This window comes from Lepisma saccharinum, chromosome 14, assembly GCF_977018435.1.
Source record: "Lepisma saccharinum chromosome 14, izLepSacc3.1, whole genome shotgun sequence".
Taxonomy (NCBI): Eukaryota; Metazoa; Arthropoda; class Insecta; order Zygentoma; family Lepismatidae; genus Lepisma; species Lepisma saccharinum.
Window position 1 is genome coordinate 19,536,980 of NC_139242.1, and position 12,086 is coordinate 19,549,065.

The following is a 12,086-nucleotide window of genomic DNA, read 5'->3' on the forward strand; positions in this document are numbered from 1 at the left end:
ACGCCACAGACATCCCCGAGAACACGAAATCCATTTTGCTCCTTTGCCGAGGCCTGGAAAAAAAAACGTGCAGCAATTCTCGTAATGAGTAGCGTTCAATTTGATCAAACTAGTTGCTAATATCGTATCTCATCCACGTTGAAGACGGGGGTCCCCGAGTGGAGGCCGATGAGAGGCCAAATTGCGATCGTGTGTGGCATCCGTAATAAAAACCGATAATGAAATTGAAAAATATATGTCGAGTCACAACGCCGTCTTGTATCTGGGAATTAGCACAGTGTAATGGGATTGGTAATTTGGGCTTGGTTCTAGAAACACGGGCGGTAAGATGGTTAATAGATTGTGTGCTGTTTCAAGCCATTAGCAGCCAGCGTCTGACTTCTAATCCATTTTAATGCAGTTATTTTTACCTTTCACCTATTTCATTAGGGTCTACCTTCCATTCCCATCTACCTCTTTTGAATTTACTATTCTTTAATTTTTGTGCGGCTTTTTAAATATACAGATTGGTCCAACATTGATTTATTTGGTTCATTACTTCGCCTTTTTGGCTAATCGCGACGATGAGAGTGAGTGATCGTGATGAAATGGATGAAGGGACGCTCACAAAGAACACCCATGCCCAAGTCGGGATTAGAACCGGGACCCCTGGCGTCCTAGCGTGCTGTACTAACCACTCCGTCACGGAGGTATAGTCATGTGCAGGAAAATTATACTTTGTGGCGTCTCGGTTGAATCTTTGGCCTACGCCAGCAAAGCAGATTTCGAAATTTTCTCACCTTCGATGTTCCTTCCAAATTATGAAAAATTATACATGCTTAGAATTGCATCCAGAGCAGTGGTTCTCAAACTGTAGTACGCGTACCCCCAGGGGCACATGAACGACTTGAAGGGAATACGCGATTAGCTCGGAAGAGAAATGTCGAGAATACCCACACGACAACATTTTTACTGCAGGTGTGCAGAGCAGACTTCATAACTTTAACACTCAACAGGAAAATAAGACTGATTTTGTCACTGACAGTCTTATCTTTGTTTCATATGTTCTGAAACGGGGTGCACAGAAAAAACTGGTTTGTTTGGAATTACCAAAAAAGTTTGGTTGAGTTGTTTGGTTATGCTTTTTGTTTCCGATAACCAAATGTTACTTGTAATTACTAAAGCATTTTGTTTAAGAATACAAAAAAAATTGGTTAGACGAAATATGGTACTCGTAAACAAAATTATACACATTTAAGTGAAGAGAAACAAAACGTTTGGTTAAATTTACAATAAAACGTTTGGTTAAATTTACAATAACTAGATGTGTCATGGCGTCCGCACGTTCGAAAACCAAAATGCTGTATCTTTGAATGATCGCACGGTGAACTCCAGTGAATTTTGTGTCCGTCTTCAAGCAAGACAGTAGTTTGCACAGATTAGAAATAGGTTGCAAAAGCCGTCTGCTTCCCCCGGTTGGTAGTTTGTCTGTGGCCTGTTCTCAACGCATGTGCAAAGCACGAATGCGAGTGATTAAATCTGCAAATACAGTCTTTGTCTATCTAGGCTAAGCCGTTCCTTTCTGAAAACTTTGTCGTCGACTCGTCGGACTGAAAACACGGACAGCACGCAACAGAAGAAATGTTTGTTATCCCAAGATGAGATGGATGATGTTACTTGGAATCACTTGCCGACATTTTCCGAGGTAAGTGAATAATTATATTTATTTTATTTTCATGCAGTCTCATCGTTGAAACGTGGTGTTAGTGAAGTTGTTGGCCCGAAGGATACTTCTCAGTATTAACTACGTTCATTATAGTAGAGTGATATGAATATATATATTCGTGTATATATGCACAGTTTAGAATGGATTACTTGTAATTTTCATCCACCTAATGAAAGTAGCACTTTTTTGTATTCACATAACCTTGTGAAGGGAGGTTCATTGCCATTATGTACTGTACACCTATACCTGGAAATTTCTTCATTTGGCGATCCTCACCAAATTAACATCTTCGAATATTTATGAAGATGGAAACTTATTTAAGGTTAATATTCTCAAGCAATTACACCAATATGCATCTGGCATAAAATTTCGAGGTGCGTCTAAGGTAGCTTATATTAAATATTGTGTGTGTGTGCAGAATGAGTGTTTGTAGTATTGCAAGTTAGTTGCCACATGTTTTAAAGTGTCCCTAGGTCCAAACTTCTATCTCTGTAATTAAAGTTTTCTGCAACTTCCATCCAAATGCAAATTACAGAAAATTATAACCCTTTATTTGAAGATAATGTGTAACTTTCACGAGATCTTATTTCACGATGAGGGGATACTGCATGTAGCATGTGCCTTAAATTTTTTTTTGTACTCTTCATTGTTATCAGAAATGATGATTGCACAGCAAGTTTCAATGAACACATCCTTAGTTGAAACTGTATGTGGTGAAAAATATACTTAAATGTGTATGATAATTTACCATTCAAAATAGCTATTAGTGAATGAAATTGTTGGTCATGTTACGGTAATGCAGCCTGTAAGTACAAAAGAGCATTTCGGCAAAATATTATGTAAACTAAAAAACTATTACTAAATGATAGATAATATTTCATTCAGTCATTGATTTACAAGTTAAATAACTTGCAGGAAAACGTAAAAATGAAGATTAATATGAGAGAGCCATTGAAACCTGCCTAACATACTCACCAGAGAAATTTCCCTCTGATTATTTTTTTAGAGAGGTACTAATGGATTGGATTTTTTTCTTCAGAGGTACTAATGGAGAAATTTCGTACGATGTAGAGATGAAAAGTAATGTGACTTTCTGAATCTAGAACAAAAACTAACGGTACTACTTTACTATACCGGAGACACCTATCTGATTTATTTTGCAATTTTTTACATTGATAACATACTATTCTGCGTTGTAGAACATTTCTTTAGGTGAAATAATGGATTTCTAACGAAAATAATGTCTTATTTCTTACATACGATAGCCCCACGAACCATCACTGGGAAGAGGTGTGCCTAGTAGGTTAGGCCTGTTAGGTTAGGTTCCATTAGCACTCCTTTCGTTCAATTTAGCATATACGGACATCGGAATTACAAATTCCACGGCATCTTCTACACCCGGCAACAACTTCACGACGCATCCTCGACACATCATGTTGTAGCAGCAGCAATAGTGCGTATTGTGCTCTCGTGCAGAAAGCAAATGGCAGCACCAGCAATAGCGCGTCGGAAATAGATTTTCGTAGAAAACCACATGCATTCGCATTAAAATGGATCAAAACTACATTCCCGAACATCAACAACGCTACAGAAAATGATTTGCCTAAGTACTTTCTCCTGTAAATTTGAAGAAATCCATCTCCGGTATAGTAAAGTGTTACCAAACTAACTTCACCACCTGATGAAGCATGTCATTCTGTGTTAATAATTATATTGACCTTCATTTTTTTTATTATTTTATTCAAATTTTATTGTCCCTTTTGAGTGATTTAATGAAAGTTTTTGAGAATGAGTGAATTTTTTGTTTAAGAACCTGAGTACATTATTTTGACGACAACACTGCGTTCTGTTCTTCTCGCCACCTGGTGAAAGTAAGCGTTCCTTTTTAGATGAGATTGCCTTGTATGAGATATTTATTTCTTTGTTAATATTGGTGAGAAGAGCAAACAGTGCTAAAAACCAGAAATCACATGGTCACATGTTGGAAGTACGTATTTACTGAAGTAATTTTAATGCTAACAGCTCTAAACCAGATTTAGGAATGTACCCCTTCAACGTAAGTCATGCGACACTTGCAGTAGCAGTACAAATTATCTTATTTGATTCTTAACAAAACTGCATCTCATGCAAAGAGTATTGTGCAGAACCCAGTATTCTTTAACATGAATCATAATATGGTTCCAGAACAGCATGATTTAAAAATTCCGAAAACAAAGGCATCTAGATTCAAAACCTTTTGCAAATATGATTGTGGAATTCCTGGTGACAAAATATAACCACAATTCAACTGTGATTGCATATTCAAGTTCAACTTACATGTTAATTTACTAAATAACTTTGTGTAAAATTATGGAGAGTGTCACGGGATGAGTAACCATGTTTTCACCATTTTTCTGTATGTGGGAATTATTTTTGTGCTAGTGGTAATAACGTTAATACCAGTCTCACAAGGCACTTATGATAAGGCACAGGATAAAGTTAAATTTTTACGTTGCTAGGTTAAATAAGATTACTTTTTTTGTGTATGAAATGCTACTGAATTGTAAGTAAAGGCTGATTTTGAGTGAGTAAGGTACAAATATATGTTGTCTGTTTATTCAAGTATAATCTCAATCTGAAGCTTAACCATTACAGTGCTGTTAAAAGTATTCTTAATTTTTTTTAAATGAAAAAAATGTACTTAGTCAGTGTATATGTATGTCTAATTGAACTAGCATTAGATAACTAGTTTGTCGGAACTTGAGCAGAACTAATGTCTATTAGAAGACATTATATATCTTCATATATTTTCACAAAATTGTTTTCGACATTCAATGTTCATATTTATTGATTTGATTCTAGTTAACTTGTGTGTTTGACACAACTTAAATGTTTTGCAGGAAATTTATTACATAGATCTAAAGGCTCAAGGACCAAATAAAAAAAATGAAATGAAAACTTGTGGATCGATACCAAAATACCAGGAAAACACTACGTAGAAGTGGCGTTTTTGGTGCTGTGAGACAGCGTAACCAGCATGAATCTTACACCAGTTCTGTAGATGGTTTGACAGGTAAGCTGGATAATTGAATATAAATGGTACTGTAGAAGTTTTTAATGTAGGTTTATTCTTCTGCACTATTATAGTAACTTGTATAGTTCATTGTTAACCTCAATATTGTGAAGCACATAATATTTCTTTTCTTGAATGTATTTTTCTATTACCTTCCAGATTATGATAAAAACAACACTGACAGCATAGCTTGGTTTGATTACAATGTTGAGCCATGGAATTATGTGACTGAACACTGCAAGAAGACATTTGAATTGCCTTCGAGGCAAGAGTAAAACTATACAGGAAATGTTATCATTGTGGCCAGCATTGAAACAATCCCAACAACACTGGTAAGCATATCTCAGACATGATTGTTCTTTCATTAGTTGAATGCTGGTTGCTGATTCAAAGTGAACTTGTAGCCCTGAAAACAAAGCGAAAGACAAACCCTGGTTGTCATATTTATCCCAATTTATCCAACACTTCTGCAACCCATGCATTTTATTTTTTGTTCCTTCCCTAATTTAGCATCACCAATGGCACATTATAAATAAAGCACTCAATTGAAGCATACCACTGAAAAAAAGCTGTATGGTACATTTCAGTGATTGCGAGAACAACGGGTAAAACCTGTAGTATGTTACTGTACTACAATAGAAAAAAAACATAAAACGTTATGCAAGCCTGGTAACTCAGCACATTCCCAAAAGTATCATACATCGTTATTCGGTGTAATGCTTCAATTGTTGCGTAAGTGTCTTGTAATATTTTTTTGTCTAATATCATGTGTGTGTGGTTGTAATTTTAACTGAATCCTAGGTAAGGATGCACAGAGGGCTTTTCTAGATGGTGTAGGTAGGACACAGAGGGGTGGGAGGTGAGTCCCCCAAGAAGGTTCTGTTCCCCTCATACATGGTTGAAACATTGATTGACCTCCTGGATGCCCATGTTGTGTTCCAACATTTACTTAATCAAATCACCATTCATTTTCAATGTTGTGAATGAACTACATATGAAATGAAATAACTGAAGACTAAAATTGGTAAACGTGAAAAGTGGCTGGTAGCCCTCTAAGTAGTTCAAAGGGCGTATAAAGAGGTCACTAGTGTGCATGTTCTTACGGGCTGATGTGTGGAATGATGCGATTTCCCAACACTTTCGTTTTTGGCACTTAATACATTTACCACTTTTAGTCCTCAACTGTATACAATATAAAATTTGTTTCAAGTGCACATGGGCAAATCAGTATTGTACCCACTGTTTAAAAGTTTGTATGAAGACCACCATTTTGCTTAGTGACTACTTTTTTTTTGTATGTAGTGGAAGTGGCCATGACAAACAATTTATTTATAAGTCATGGATATAATAAACAGGGTATATCGTTTTTTAAAAAAATCATGTGGCAACTGAAGAAAATAATACCAGAAGTTGATTATTCGCCAAGCTGTAAAAAATCTTGTCTTCCCCATGCTTAGGACCAGCCATGATGGTGTATAGGGAGTGTGAGGGTAACACACCCCACAATTTCTTGATCTCGTCGAAAGTGGGGTGTTGTGATCAGCACCATGCCCCTGACCACCTTCACTCCCCATTGTTTTTCCCAGGTATACATGTTATTCGCTGGATCCACTTTGATAGTTGGGGAAAAATTCCCACGTTTTCCCATCCGGGAGTCGAGCCTGGATCCATCGCATGGTAGTCAGAGGAGTTACCAACTGAGCAACTATGTCTAAGCTGCAGAGATCATATTCCTTACGTTTTTAAAGGGGGGGGGGTTGACAGATTTGTCTCAGTCACATTTCTGAAGTGCACTTATACGTCATTCATTTCATGGGGTCCGTGGCAGAGTGGTTAGCACATAGCGCTACAATGCTAGGGGTTCTGGGTTCGAATCCTGGCCTGAGTATGAATGTTTGTGAGTGTCCATTCATCATATCATCACTCATTCCTGTCTCTGCAGATTAGCCAAAAAGTGGCACAAAGAAGCCGAAATAAAATAAATAAAATCAATGCAAAATTTCTTGGGGCATTTTCAGAAAGCATACGCACTTGATGGTATGTGAAGGACTAAGGTAAGAATGTGAAAAACTCAAAAAGACATGTGGTGACATAAAAACTTTCTTTCAGAGGATACCTACCTTTTTTTAGATTTTTAAAATGTATTTTAGGCTTAAATATTAACTTGAATCAAATACTTACAATTTCCCTTCATTCATGGTCATTTTATCATCTGGAAGATATAGAAATAGTGTGAAATATGTGGACATATTGTGAACTTTTTTCATTGTACATATTAATAGTTGATTGTCACTTGAAAACACCAAGAATTAAATAATTTGCACTGAATTTGCACTGCAGATTTTTTCTTCCCAAGTTTTAATATTGTTTTCTATTTAAAAAAAAAAGATTTGCCACATACAGCAATGAATGAGAAAAATAACCTCTGTCAATAGGCTTAATTGTAATGTTAACAATATTTTTTTCAGATACTAAAGCAGCTATAATACTGACTTGCTGTCAGTTGTGCTGCTCAAGTACCCAGATAAGGCATAAAAAAACTACCCACTGTGAAGGCGTCTCAGGATAGCTTTGTCACATAAAGGTAACCATTAAAGCTTAATAACTTATAAATTAATTATTTTGGGTGATGTTTGAATTGCAGATATATTAAGCAAATGTGACATCAAGTACAAATACAAATACAATACAATCCTACAAAAATAGGAGTTTCACATACCTCTTGGTTTTGGTTTGAGTTAGTGTTTTAAGTCCACTTTATGCACAGTAAGGCTAATCAAGACTGGACCTACAGTTTTAAAGTGGGATCCGAACCACTGTGCCATGTGCCTCCACCGGGTCTCGAACCTGGAACCCCTTGATTAAAAGGCCACGACGCTACCACTGCATCATCGGGGAGGTCTCCTGTATGTCTCTTTTACGCTATTTGTTGGTGTATCTTTATCAGTATTCTTCCATGATTCTATAAAGAAGTTAATTGATTTCATCCACTTAATGTTTCATGAAACTTAGCATATACCCTCTGAAAATGTTTGGACTACAGTACTTCCCCTTAGCATCACACCATGCCATGCATACACATGTAAAGTAAGGGGGGTAAATCTCCACACATTGTCTATATTTGCTACAGTTGAAGTGATGTGATCAGCATCACATCTCAGTGGCATTTACACCTCAGGTTTGCCCCCATGCACCCATTGATAAAATTCTAGGTGGATTGCATATAATTTCAGAAATGTAATACCAACAAGATCATCTTAAAAGTAAGGTATTACCAACTCTAGTCATTGTAATTTTGCCTCATGGGAACTCCATGTGCAGAACTGAATAATAAATGTGTTACTTAAAGATTTGCAATGCATTTACTTTCAATATAAAACCAGTAAGGAAAATTGTGCAAAGTATTGGATACTACATTATGTTATGGTACTCAAGTAATGGAATGTAATTCTGGTTTGGAGAACATTAAAGGGGTGGGCGTGGGAATATTTTTCACATATTGAGGCTTGCCAAAAAGTTTTAGGATGGTCAACGTACCAAGCTGTTTAATGCAAATGTCTCATATTATTCCTTACAAGTTTATACGTCGTATGCTTACGGAAACAGAGTGAAGGTAGTATTTTAGGTAGCTTATTAGATATGCAGAGTGTATTTGTTGTTAAATTGCATAACTAATATTTTCAATAATTCATTTCATAACTTGAAAGCCTGATAATTTTATGTATAAGCAATAATTATGTTTTCTTTTACTTGTGTTGGTCCTTCCAGCTGTATTAATTTGACAAAAAATTTAATTTGTAGGGAATTGGAGATGTTGAGCAATTCATTGAAAACAAGAACAGAAAATTGGCATCATATGGTCTCACAAGACCTCTTGTGATATTGGTGGGACCTTCTTTGAGAAACATTACCCATGAGAGTGCTTGTGGCTTCTTCTTCAAAAATCTGTGTACAATATTTCTACAAAATGTGACATGCACATTATGTCTGTGAATACTTTATTCATGTGGAGGGGAATAAACAATGCGGTTGATAATATAAGACGTAAGCGAGTTACTAAAGATATATCAGTGAAACTTACTTGTAAAAATTCTATTAATTTCGGTGGCCTCTGCCACCATCCACTTGGGAACTCGATGCTTCACTGTTAGGTTGACTTCCGGTTTCTGTTGTTTCCTCGACTACCACTAGGGGTGCTGGTGTAGCCATTTCGTCTGCTGCGTGCAATGGGTTTGAGCTGTTGTAATAACGGGAGCCAAACATGATGAGCCTGATCGCTGTTCATATTCAGCTTGTGCGGAAAGTGCATAATGGCATGCGTCTCTTTGATTTTGGTGTCGAGTAGGGTGTGTGATGTATGCCTAACTGAAACTTTTTGGATCCTGGGTTGGTTGAACTTTAGGTGCCTTGCTAGTCCAGTAGTGGGTTGGGATTTTTTTGCTTCTGCTAAGTGCTGTTGTATACGCTCGTTGACAGATCTGATGGATCTGCCAATGTAGTTGCACTGACACTGGGCATCATATACACCTGGATTGTCTAGTGGGGAAAGGAATGATCTCTTGTGTTTGCTTAGGGCAATGGCTATTTTGTTTATTGGTTTGTGTGCGAGTTTGATGTCACATTGTTCCAAGGTCTTGGCTAGGCTGTAGGATGTAGTCTGGTGGTAAGGGAAGGCAATCCATTTAGCTTTATCACTACTGGCTGGGTGGAGTAAGTTAGGTTGTCGTACTTGTATTTCTGCTTTGCTGCACCATGTGGAGAGTTGATGTACTGTGTATCCATTTTGAACTCGTATGTCCGTCACTATGTTAACTTCTTCCTTCAAATCTTCTTCAATTGAACAGTGCGAGAAAGCTCTTCTGTAGAAGTTAAGCCATAAATTGGCTTTATGTTGGGGAGGGTGGTTGGAAAGGGAGTGAATATACTGGATTCCTGCCCCAGTTTTTCTATGTATGGCTTAAATTCTACAGAGGAGCTTTCTCGCACTGTTCAAGTGAAGAAGATTTGAAGGAAGAAGTTACCATAATGGCGGACATAGGACTTCCAAATGGATACACAGTACATCAACCCTCCACATGGTGCAGCAAAGCAGAAATACAAGTACGACAACCTAACTTACTCCACCCAGCCAGTAGTGATAAAGCTAAATGGATTGCCTTCCCTTACCACCAGACTACATCCAACAGCCTAGCCAAGACCTTGGAACAATGTGACATCAAACTCGCACACAAACCAATAAACAAAATAGCCATTGCCCTAAGCAAACACAAGAGATCATTCCTTTCCCCACTAGACAATCCAGGTGTATATGATGCCCAGTGTCAGTGCAACTACATTGGCAGATCCATCAGATCTGTCAACGAGCGTATACAACAGCACTTAGCGGAAGCAAAAAAATCCCAACCCACTACTGGACTAGCAAGGCACCTAAAGTTCAACCAACCCAGGATCCAAAAAGTTTCAGTTAGGCATACATCACACACCCTACTCGACACCAAAATCAAAGAGACGCATGCCATTATGCACTTTCCGCACGAGCTGAATATGAACAGCGGTCAGGCTCATCATGTTTGGCTCCCATTATTACAACAGCTTACACCCATTGCACACAGCAGACAAAATGGCTACACCAGCACCCCTAGTGGTAGTCGAGGAAACAACAACAGAAACCGGAAGTCAACCTAACAGTGAAGCATCGAGTTCCCAAGTGGATGGTGGCAGAGGCCACCGAAATTAATAGAAGATTTACAAGCAAGTTTCGCGGATATATCTTTAGTAACTCACTTACGTCTTATAATACTTTGATTGACCTAATTGGATTGTGATTTCTTGTGATGAATGCTCTTTCTTTTTAATGAAAACTATTTGCAGTGCTAGTAATATTGTGAAATATATTAATTCTTAACCTAGATGTAAGTGTAGACTTGTGATACGTAACAAATTCAGATCTGTGCATTTTACCATAGAGCACGAAATGGTGGTGTTATATTTGTAACAACCATTATCCAAGTTTTTCATCACTTATATTGCACTTAAAATTTAAGCACATGGTATATTCAAATGGTGTATTAAAATGTCGTGATGATGGATTTTTGAGACTTTATTGGCATAAAATAATTCATAAACCACCACAGGAGAACACATCATGCAGCTTGTGATATTGAAAATACTGCAAGTTCTGATGTGCCTGTTGAATTTGAAAGCAGCGAAGAAAGTAATGATCAGGATATAGATACACATCTTCAATTAACTGATGATGACTTATTTGGGGAAAACATTGAGCTGGAATGTGTAACATTCATTTCACAGCTGTATGAAAGGGCAGATTTAACTAGGTCACAGATCCAACACATTATATCAGTGGTAACCAACTTCTATGGGCCTCTATTGTCATCCCTACAAACAGAAGTTAAGGCAGCATTTCAGTGACCAAACCCAAAGTAAGAATCTGTGGTAAGAAAACTTGGTTCTCTGGAGAATGTTTTTGATGGCATGTCATGGAAATATTTAAGAATAAAGTATTTAGAAAGCAACAAATATTTGGTTAAGCCTGTTGAATATACATTATCTTAGGGACAAGATTAGGAAACAGAACCTTTTCTGGCAAGCGTATCCTTACTTCAGTGCAATCCAAAGGACATTTCATTCCCCTACATAATATTCTCAGTGCTTTTTCTCTGTCTCTTTTGTATTTGAAAGAGTTGTCGATTATGTTGCACAGTTGTTGCAATCAGATATATTGTCAAATTTCATCGAAGCCAAATTATGGCAAAAAAGTTAGAGCTGTTTGAAACCAAAAAATTATTGCCTTTGTTAACCTATCTTGATGAATTTGAGACTAGCAATGCACTAGAATCAAATGCATGGATTAATAAATTAGAGGCAGTATATGCAAGCATTCCATGTTTGCATCCCGAATTCAGTTCTCTACTGGAAAATATTTTTTTTTAGTTTCGCTCTTCCATTCATCGGACAGAGTACAATTTGGAAATAATGCTACATTCAGGGTCTTGATTCAGGAGTTGATATATCTTGAAAATGAAGGCATATCAATAAACACAGAACAAGGGGAAGAAATATTTTTTTTAGTATTGGACTTGTATGTGGAGACAACTTCGGGGGACTCCATGGTATTGTTATGTTGAAAGTTTCTCTTCTTTGCATTCATGTAGATTCTGTAAAATTTTCAAAGACCGGCTGCAACGCAGCATTGACATAGGTAATGAGGTTTTTAAGAAGTAGATGTAATTATAGTGAAGATATTGCTATCAAAAATTAATCTTCAACTGGTATTAAAGAAGAGTGTGTATTTAATGAAATTTCATCTTT

General features: G+C 37.0%; 1 protein-coding gene and 1 long non-coding RNA gene across 3 annotated transcripts in view; both read left to right on the forward strand.

Annotated features, from left to right (window-relative positions):
• The window catches only part of LOC145998439 (leucine-rich repeat-containing protein 23-like), a 256,171-nt gene that overhangs the window by 107,394 nt on the left and 136,691 nt on the right, over positions 1 to 12,086 (forward strand). The window lies entirely within an intron of this gene.
• On the forward strand, positions 1,220 to 9,820 carry LOC145998710 (uncharacterized). The gene is made up of 5 exons (XR_014443340.1): positions 1,220 to 1,684; positions 4,585 to 4,757; positions 4,917 to 5,089; positions 7,226 to 7,341; positions 8,559 to 9,820. It is a non-coding gene; the product is annotated as an uncharacterized LOC145998710 (long non-coding RNA).